At 49.9% G+C, this 10,120-nt stretch overlaps 1 protein-coding gene across 2 annotated transcripts in view; it reads right to left on the bottom strand.

Annotated features, from left to right (window-relative positions):
- The window catches only part of LOC135828302 (uncharacterized), a 17,104-nt gene extending 10,282 nt beyond the window's left edge, over positions 1–6,822 (bottom strand). The window contains exon 1 of one of the 2 annotated variants that reach the window (XM_065340750.1): positions 6,231–6,822. The gene's annotated coding sequence lies outside the window, so the exon portion shown is untranslated. Of the gene's footprint in view, positions 241–6,230 lie in introns of those variants that run through there. The other variant, XM_065340751.1, reaches the window with a different exon arrangement.
- Between the last annotated feature and the right edge of the window lie 3,298 nt (positions 6,823–10,120).

Genomic DNA, 10,120 nt, shown 5'->3' with positions numbered 1-10,120 from the left:
GCAGGGGCACCTGGAACTAACTTCACAGGCTAACATGAGCCTTAGCTACTAGCCATCTTGCAACACAAATACCATGTGGTTAGATGCATTCATCTACCGCTAACTGTAGTAGCTACACAGTCAAGGGAAGAGCCAACGGCCTCCTTGATAGTCCTCCGGCACACAGGTCACAGCAGCTACGCAACTAAAACCTGTTGATCAGGCAGTGGGCATGCTAATCTATAAAACAACTAGAACCTGCATGGGCAGTAGTATATGAGTGATGAAGGAGGCATGTGTGTGCATGTGTGTGTGTGTGTGTGTGTGTGTGTGTGTGTGTGTGTGTGTGTGTGTGTGTGTGTGTGCCGCCACTCACAAGCCCTAACCCTCTCTTGATTGCGCAAGCCGCCCGCTAACCATCCAGCCTATACTTCCCCTGCCTAGCACCTGGGGAGATTCCCCATTGGTGTATTCAGGGGAATTCCCCTAGGTTGTGTCCTCAAGGGGATTCCCCAGGTGGACAGTGCGCCGCCATCTTGACTGTGGCATGCAGGATTTTTTGTCACAAATTATTTTCCTTCAGTGAGTTCACAATTATTCTTGCGAGCCTGTTAGAATGCGATCTCGGACATGCAGCTTCGTGAGCATGCATGACTGAGGCAGGTTTGGCAGGATGCCAATACGCCGGGACAAGACATCGCCCCCCTCAACTCCAGTGCATTTAAACCGACAGGGTGCCTACTAACTGGACCGCTTGCATGACTAAACACGAGAAGACTTGCAGGCTTGGGGGGGGGGGGGACTAAGATTCGAATACCAGGGCATATCTCATGACCCGAAGACGAATCTCATTGCCATGGTACTGGCTCCCCTGGCATATTGTCTGCTGCCTTGTTCCAGTCATGCAACGAACATGCACACACACACACGCGCAGACACACACACAGGCACAGACACACAGACACACACACACACACACACGCTCACTTGCAGCTGGAATCCCTTTGTCGGGCCCAATGCCCGGACGTGCTCCTGATCAAGAGTACCTAGCCAAAAGCAGCGAACTGCACTGTAGCGGGGAAGTTGGAAGGTCTCGGTATTGGCACATACGCCGTTCTACCGTGACAGCTTATGCCGAGAGTGGGACTGAGAGCAGTTATTTTACCAGCTCAAATGTCCTGCAGGTCGGTTTAGAAGTGCGCGAACTTTGATACGAATTCCCCTTGAACTTGCACTTGGATAGTCCGCCCAAACAACAGAGAGGAAATCATACAGCGCAGTATCTGTGACCTTTGAAACAGTGGACACAATTGCCCAACGCATGAAGCCAAGGCAATGTACTGCATTCAGTGCGTCCAAATGTGAATCATCGGTATGACTTGTATGTTTAGGAATGGCCGGCGACCTCACCCGCCTCTCAGCTCACTCAGTATCCTGGTGGCACAATGCCAATGGCCACCGCGGGCGCCGAAACCCACGGCTTCACCTCACATTCATAGAACTCAGCACCAATGCCGGTACTGCCCAGGTGACCACAGTAACGCTGGCCCATCGCCTCAGCATACATGTAAGCCTACTAGCCATCTGGCCAGGCCGCAAGCAAGACCAATGTATGCGGTGGATCACACCATGATGCATGGTGTGATCCACCGCATACAATGTACAGTGAAACAGCTGTCTAAGACGACTGCTCAAGGGACCTTGAAAACGTGGTCTCTGTAACCAGGTGGTCTCCTTGCCCAGGGTTATTTGACTGGAAATAGCATCCCTTGGTCCTGGTTGTAGTGGTCGCCTTATCCGAGTGGTCGCCTTGACAGGTTTTGGTGTACTCTGATAAGGCGACCAGCACGACCATGAACACGCAAGAGGACCACTACATGTACACAACCAGGCGGGGCCAACTTGGGGGACGTGATTTCCAGTCAAATCATCAGTGAAATGACGGCCTGAATAAGGAGACCACCTGCACCTGTACACGGGGAACACATTTGCAAGATCCCTTCAGCGATCGGCTAACTTGCGGCCAGGTTTCACTGTACGAGTAAGATCCATGCCAGTCCCATACACTCTGTGTTCTCTCTAGCAAGTGTTCACCCCACCACTTGTGTGCAAGACTCTCGTAGATCCGAGTGCTCAACTGCCCTCGAGAACTTCAGAAAGACTCGACCAGCGTTACGCAAATAGCAGGGTTGTAGCAAAAGGGGGGGGGGGGGTAGGGCAACGCCCCCTACTCTGTTTGCCCCCCCCCCTACTCATTTTCCGATTTTCGTGTTTTCATGCAATTCAACAAAAATGCAGTCAAAAGTCACTATTACTAGATAGTTCATAAAGGCACATTTGCCTGGGGCGAAGTCGGGGATTCGCCCCATACGTTGCATTCAGCATAGCAAGACACTATTGGAAAGTGGAAAAATGGGTTATGGGGTAACTGCTTCCCATGCCCCCCCCCCCCCCCACTATTTTGACCTGGCTAGAACTCTGAAATAGCCTCAGGTATTACAACCAGCATCACACACCAAAAGTCTAAGCTGAACTCGTTGAATGTATCAGTACTCCTTGTCGGTTTTGTGCCATTTTGTCGCACTCGCTGACTGTATAATCTGGTTACGTTGGTGGACAGTTAGTCATAACTTATAACATTTTTGCCTTCTCCTTTTTCTCTTTTCTTTTTTTCCATAAAAGGTCTAAGGCACAACGACCAACATAACCCCAAAAAAATCTAAGACACAACGACCACTGATAGCCTTAGGCCTTCCCAGGCATACCTTGCGCAACAGTAACTTGCGGCCGCGATGCACAGTGTATGTCGCCCAAGAGTGCGTTGACACGGCAAGCTGGAGCAAGCTGGTCCGACAATGCTCTTTTCTGATGAATAGCCGCCCCAGGGTCCAGACTGGCAACTTGCACCAGCCATAACAGACGCGATCTTGGCAGGTTATGAATACACGTGCTATTGCAGCGCTGCCAACCAACTGGGCCCGTTTTGCGTACTGTGACTTTCCGTGTTTTGCAGTGTTTTTCCGTACTACCAATGTACTGCCATGTACATTGCTTGTATTGTGCTTTTTTAACACTCACATGCTTGTCGGTGGCTGAATTTGCTGGTGCAAAACATGTGTGACTGGTACCACGACATGATAATGTTGTGCTACATGTAGTCGAAGCACGGCATGCATTCGCTTTGGCACAGGGATACTCATCGCTCAGCTTGCGCTTGCCATGCTTCTACATACATATCCGTAGCTGATCAATCCTCTTCAATTTTCCGTACCACTGTTTTGCTCAAATTCCGTACTGCGGACGAAGGAGTGATTTTCCGTACAAATACGGAAGGTTGGCAGCACTGCTATTGTGCCCCCCCCCCCCCCCCTCCATGCCCCCAAGCCACACACATGCACACACCTGTGCAGGAATATCGCGCCTGTTCCTGAAACTTTCCGTGTGACAACCATTTTATCATAGTTCACTGAAGTAGTTCTAGCACAAGCTTCGCCCTTGCTCTACATACAATGTAGACTGAATACTGACAGATCACCAGAAGCACTCCAGTCACAATGTTGGCCAACAATAGTATAATAGTACATCCACCAAGGTCCATGATCGCTATGCTAGCGCTACATCATGACTAAACTCAAGCCAGTGATATCTACAGAGCATTATCTGAATCTGTCAACCGCGTACCGGTTATGACGTCAAGTCGTCATTGCTATTTTTGTCTCGTGGCAAAGGGACTTTTCTGACCACAATGATGACACAAGGGACACCACCCAGCCCCAGGCGAACGTCATTGTGCGTGTGTACGAAGCGGCTGAAGTCTGTGAAGACTTCTTTTGGACACGATAGATATCTGCGTTTGACTTTGAGTCTGAGGCTCAGCGAGAGTGGACTCGACTCCCTCGACGCCAACCGCCACTGACGTGACTCCTCAGCCATTGTGAGACACCAGATGAAGTGTGGACCTGGCTGCATGCATGCTGGACAAAGACTAGTCGACTAGTCCTACACTACTACTACTAGACTGTCAGCGCTGCTAAACTCCACTGTCTAGAGTCAGTCAAGAATAGATGGCAGGTTCACGTCACTGTTTTTCGACACGACGACAGGCGCGCTAAGTGCTCATGCCTGCACCATTGTTCGCTATGTGTACGCAAGCGCGCTGACGTCGCTTCAAAAAAACCGTTCAAGATATACCTAGTACCTCTCACTTCTCAGGGCTGGAGGCTGGAGCGGGGACTTTTCCCTGTCCGTCTACCAACACACGTGCAAGGGCGTGCCTAGGACACGCTTGCCGAGCGGCGAGCGAAACTCAAGGAGGGACTTGAAATGGTCGAGTGCTCTTGAGATCTGTCCGCATACCGCCCGTTTATAACACGTCTACAGACTGGACTACACGAACGCTGTATGGCACCATGACTGGCATGAGCGCATGTTTCACGATGCGCCTCCTATACACCACAGTAAACGAACAATTCAATATTAAAAGGAATAGTTTCGACTTGATATGAATTATGATGCCTGGCCAGCTGGCCAACCATAGGATTGGGCCTAGTTCGTATTAATGGAAAGGTCGCCTTATCAGTGTTCGTCCTAACGAGGTTTGACAGTACAGTGTAGTAGAGATTCTCGCGCATTCTCCATGTTCTTGGCAACGGATCTCCAGCACATGGGACGTTCTCATGTACAACCTTTGTTGAAGAGATTGCAGATCGGATGTGGTGTTCCGACCCACGCGACGGTAGAAATAACGAGTTTACTTTGGACGGTGCCGGGCTTGCAATGCGGCCATGTACGTCTGTGTGCATTGGACGGGTCTAGGAATCTGCACGAAGTTACTTTCCGACAGGCGCTAACGCTTTCGCTCCGATCCTCGCTTGTCAAAAACACATCTGACGTGACCGAAATCTCGCCAGCGTGAGTCAACCTTGCCCCTCGCATGGTCAATCATCCTGGACCGTGGATGCAAATCTTGCCAGCGAAGTCGAGAAGACAGTAGTCTACCCACTACATGGAAGCGCAGTGCGATCGACATGACTGTGTCAACGGTCGGTTGACCATGGTTGACGCGACGCGCTAGGCCGAGACGGTACTTCGAGCTCAGTACCGTGGAATCCGCAAAATTTTGCAGGTAGTGTTCAGGGGGATTCCCCGCGCATTGCACAGGGACTTTACCTTGATTTGAACTGGTTGCGTCAGGGTTGTGCAACTGCATACCGTACCGGTACCGGTCGTGTACGTGTGGTTGTGGCCAGCCAGACAACGAGCGCATGAGAGAGCCACCGCCAGCACTGCAGCGTGCAGACAAGGGCAGAGTTGGCAGCCCAGGAGGATGATCGTTTCTGCGACGTTGGCCAGGGGAAATGGAACGATGCTACTACTTACCTTGTTTAGGTGTTGGTGAGTTGTAGGCTCTTGGCAAGATAAGAGAATTGCTTTTTTGGATGCATGCAAGAATGATGAGAGAGTCACTCAGCGGAGTGATACTGAGTAGCAAGCATACACACTACAACAATGGTACGTGGCACATAAGATCATGGAGACTAGTTCACAGGACCTCCACAGCTATTCATGTTGTGTTACATCGTAGCACACACACACACACACACACACACACACACACACACACACACACACACACACACACACACACGCGCACGGGAGCCGCATACTGCAGCAAATCAGGTATCATGCGCAACACAGCCGGAATGCCCCGCAATTCCAAGGGAGTTGATACTATTGCATGTGATTGCCATAGCACGCTATAACACCGCTCCCACCCACCCTATCTCTATACTACTACTGCATATGTTACTACTGAGTCTGTGCACGTGTTTCCACAGCAATTACATCCACCACAACTACAAACAGAAGTCCGCCCTCGGCACGAAGACTGTATTACACGCCAGATACAGGGACTCGGAGTAAACGACGCTGATAGCCAAATGCCAACTAGTCAGTAGTCGATCTGATGCTGGCCAGTTTAGACTTCCCAGTGTTGTACTAGCCTAACCCATGAACACACGATTCACTGAGAACTTCTCAGTCCAGTGATCACAGAAACGTTGCTGCTGCTTTTTAAAGGAGGATTGGAAACTTACCACGGCGGTCCTATTACTAGAGGTACGGTATTTATAATAATATCCCTATTACCAAGAATGTTTATGTACTCTTGCTATTACTAGTAGTAGTAGATCCATGGTATTTATAATCTCTTTCGCTTGCAACATTCGCATGTCTTTGATTTCAATGCTCACCTTTCGCTTGTCCTCGGTCTGGTGTTGGGAAGCGGGTGCAGCGGATGGTCTCCTGCTGAGGTGCTTGTGTCGTGGTGAGGTTTGAGTGCACCTATGGTGTGTGTGCGCGTGTGTGTGTGTTCACTGGCAGCACCAAGGTGATCTCAGCCACGACGGGAAATCCGTGTCGAGCGAATGAGAGTGTATTGCACAATGAATCTGCTGGCCCGCTGTTGCTGAACGGCTGATCAAGACGTGTTCCGGCCTGGTGCTAGCGTTATAGCGGCGTTAGCGATGTAAATCTCGGAGCTGGCTGTTATAGCTTCACCAACAAGCAAACAATTGCTCTGCCACTGTGCGGCGCTGAGACAAACAAGTAGTTAGTGCTGAGCTTAGCAGTCAGCAAAACACACCAACCAGCGATAGGTGAGCAGCCGCATAGAGTGCAGTTCACACTACACACACTATTGTAGCTGGCTGTGTACTGGATTCTGCCTCGCTAGTACTCAGTACTAGTAAGTTAGTTGCTGCTACTGCACGGCAGGCTGGACAAGAGGACGAGACGTTCAAGAACTGCTACCGATCGCTAGCGAGAGTATTGCCATACCTAGCACATTCCCGGGCAATGACGTGATTATATGGCTCGTCTCGACGACTATCGACTTCTCTCGAGCACTGGCGACAGACTCGGCAGTGCTAAAACATTCGCAACCTTGCGCTTGCTCATGATAGACGTGACGATCGAGGCTCTACTCTAGGCCAGTCCTGGGGAAAGTCCCTGCTAAACAGTCATCGCATTTGTTGGCACGTTCAACGTCGATGCTCACGTGCGCTGCAGATAGCGACGTAGTGACAACTGTCCACTGTCATAATCAGTGGTCTGTCAACAGTGTGACTTGTGTCGACGAGGGCACGCCAGAATACTCATTGCCCGACATTGGCGTTGCTTTCTGGCGGTGTGTAGGGGTATTTCGTAGATACACTCGGGAGTCGGAAGACTCGGAACACAAGTTTCAAAAACAGGCTGCAGGCTACACGTACAGGATATTGGCTCTCCTCTTTCTACCAGTGCTGGTCTATTTCCGTGAGCTGCATTAACGTTGCTGGTTCGTCGTGCCTATGCCATGGAAGTAACTACATGTACATGTATTACTTATGCGCCATGGGAAGCACTAAGAACCCAGACCAGGGAGTAGTAATTTACTACTCCCTGCTCCCTGACCCAGACCAGGGAGTAGTAATTTACTACTCCCTGACCCAGACCCATGGACTGCCTTTGAGTTGACTACACTGCTGAAACATAATGTCATTATGTTTCAGCAGTGTAGTCTGTACAAGTAAGAGTCAGGCACAGTACTTGTCATTTTAGTAATCCTTAGCTTTCAGGATTACCCGTTGACCATGTTGACAGTTTGTCCCTGCCCAGAGCTTCTCGAAACCGGCGATCTAGCTCGGCTCGAATCAAGAATGACTGTGATGCAACGTCGTCACAACTATACTTGAAGTACACGCAATGATGAGCAACGAGCTACATCATGTACAAAAGTACCCGTGTGCACAAAATAGTCCCTTCCAATTCCAAATATGCACTGATTGCCCCAAATGTGTCGAGGAGACAAAGTTGCATATTGTGGCTATAGCAGCTACGCGGCTATGACATCATGTTACTGTTTTAGAACCACCACGTGACCACGTGACCACCTAGTCACCATACCTATGGTCACTGGGCTGGCTCATCTCCAGGAGTGAACACCGAAACAGTGGCGGCTCTCCGCTCCATATCCACAAACACTACTTGGAGGTACAATCGTGGCTTCAGACAATGGCCTTTGAGTTACCCATGTGAGCTACTGTGTGTCGGTGTTGTACTGCGTGAGTGATTGTTCAGCTCTTGGCAGCGGTGCCCGTGTGAAGGTGTTTGTGCTTACGGTTGCAGATCTGCAACTGACACCTGACAGTCCGCAACTCTTACTCCGAGTCTCCGTGAGACTGCACTGAGTCCGAGTATGTGCAGTTCTTTCTTTTTAGCTTCGGCCTGTATGACTACTACAGTATTCACTTCGTCTTGGGGGTTAGACATGGGGAAGTTGCCATACAGGGGTGGTGAGCCCGCCTTTCGGCACCGGAAGAAGTTACTCGAGGGTACAGAAGAATACACGTGGACTCAGTAGAGACTAAGAGAATCACAGTGTGTTTAAGCCCTCATTGCCTCAATGCTATTCTATTCACATCCTTTATTGCTGAACCCACAATGCTATTCTTGGCTTTAACCTGGTACTTACCAGTACCAGCACCAGGTATACAGAAGCACTCGATCAGTGCGACTCTCTCATGCCACTCTATAGACTATACATACATGTACATGTACGTCCTTTTTATTTTTTTATTTTTTACTAGAGCCACGTAAACCCGTCATGTGTGAGCCATGAATAAGGGGAGTGGTGGCGTGGTCTGGGATGCTCTGCCGACCTTGGGTCTCGGCTTCATCACAACCAGGCGCGCCAATAGATCCTGTACAGACATGTTATTCGATCGATGTTAGTATAGCAAACCCAGGCTGCTTTCTAGTATAGTAGTACTAGTACCGGTACAATCTAAAGGCAAGACTTGCTTTGAGTGATGGCACAATTGAAAGGTGGACATGATGATGGATGGGATTGCTTTGGCTTCATATCAGGGCTTTGCCCACACAAAGCCACTGAGTGATTTGGCAGGCCAAGGCCAAGGCCAAGGTGTACTTGGTCGAACCTTTTTAAAACACACATGCAGACTAGTACCAGGCTACCTGCCCTGTGTATTCATTATTACCAGCCAGCTGGAGATTAGAAGGAAAGCTGCACGAAGCACGTATGCACGCAACACTGCCAACATGTTGCTGATGCTCACAACGCGGTGTAGTACACGTGTATATTGTATGCGGTCCGAGGCGGATAATGGGAGAAAGAGAGAAGCAAGTGGGAGAGGAATATTAGAGAGAGAGAGAGAGAGAGAGAGAGAGAGAGAGAGAGAGAGAGAGAGAGAGAGAGAGAGAGAGAGAGAGAGAGAGAGAGAGAGAGAGAGAGAGAGAGAGAGAGAGAGAGAGAGAGAGAGAGAGAGAGAGAGAGAGAGAGAGAGAGAGAGAGAGAGAGAGAGAGAGAGAGAGAGAGAGAGAGAGAGAGAGAGAGGCACGCATCGAGGGAAAGACAGTGACACAGACATGTAGAGCCGGTGAGGGGGAAGAGATGGAGGATGAGGAAGACATGGAAGAGGAATGAAAGTGGAGCTATGAGAATAGATGGACGTACTGACAGAGGAAGACAAATCAAGAAGAAGCTAGAGATCGGCGACTAGCAAGCTCCTCATAATACCTTTGTCATAAGGTAAACCGATGTCGGAAGCCAGTGTACCTTAACTGAGCAAGACAAAAGAAGTTGCCCTTCGAACACTGAAGAGTCAAGAGTATTGCGATTGGCAAATGAACTAGACAATAAAACGGACTTTTCCAGTCTTTGAAGAAGGTTTGGTTACTCCCCACACTGGAGCTCGCACTTTCCCTGCCGATTTTACATGACACGTGACCGACTCACGGTGCCCATCCAGATAGAGCAGACGAGAAGTCCATCAAACCTTCCACTCGGAAAACATGCAAGCAGGACAGCACATATTGTACCATTGCATCTCATTCCCCAACACGCATGTTACACGCGACCAACCTGACCACGCCGTGCCGGAGGGGACGGCCACCACTGGCACCAAGAGTATATGGGGGTTATGGGGGGTCGTTATACTCTTGCTGGCGCCAGGTACCAAAGAGTCGTCCCCCGTTTTTTAGTCCAACAAGCACCACTTGCACTCCCGTTCAGTAGAGACATTTCGCCGTGAGAGAGTCTCAGAGTCGGAGTCAGACAGCACCGTGGTAAAAAGTCTTTAGA

The sequence above is a fragment of the Sycon ciliatum genome, chromosome 12 (genome assembly GCF_964019385.1).
Source record: "Sycon ciliatum chromosome 12, ocSycCili1.1, whole genome shotgun sequence".
Taxonomy (NCBI): Eukaryota; Metazoa; Porifera; class Calcarea; order Leucosolenida; family Sycettidae; genus Sycon; species Sycon ciliatum.
The sequence above is the reverse complement of the archived record's forward strand: the minus strand, read 5'-3'. Positions and strand labels throughout refer to the sequence as shown.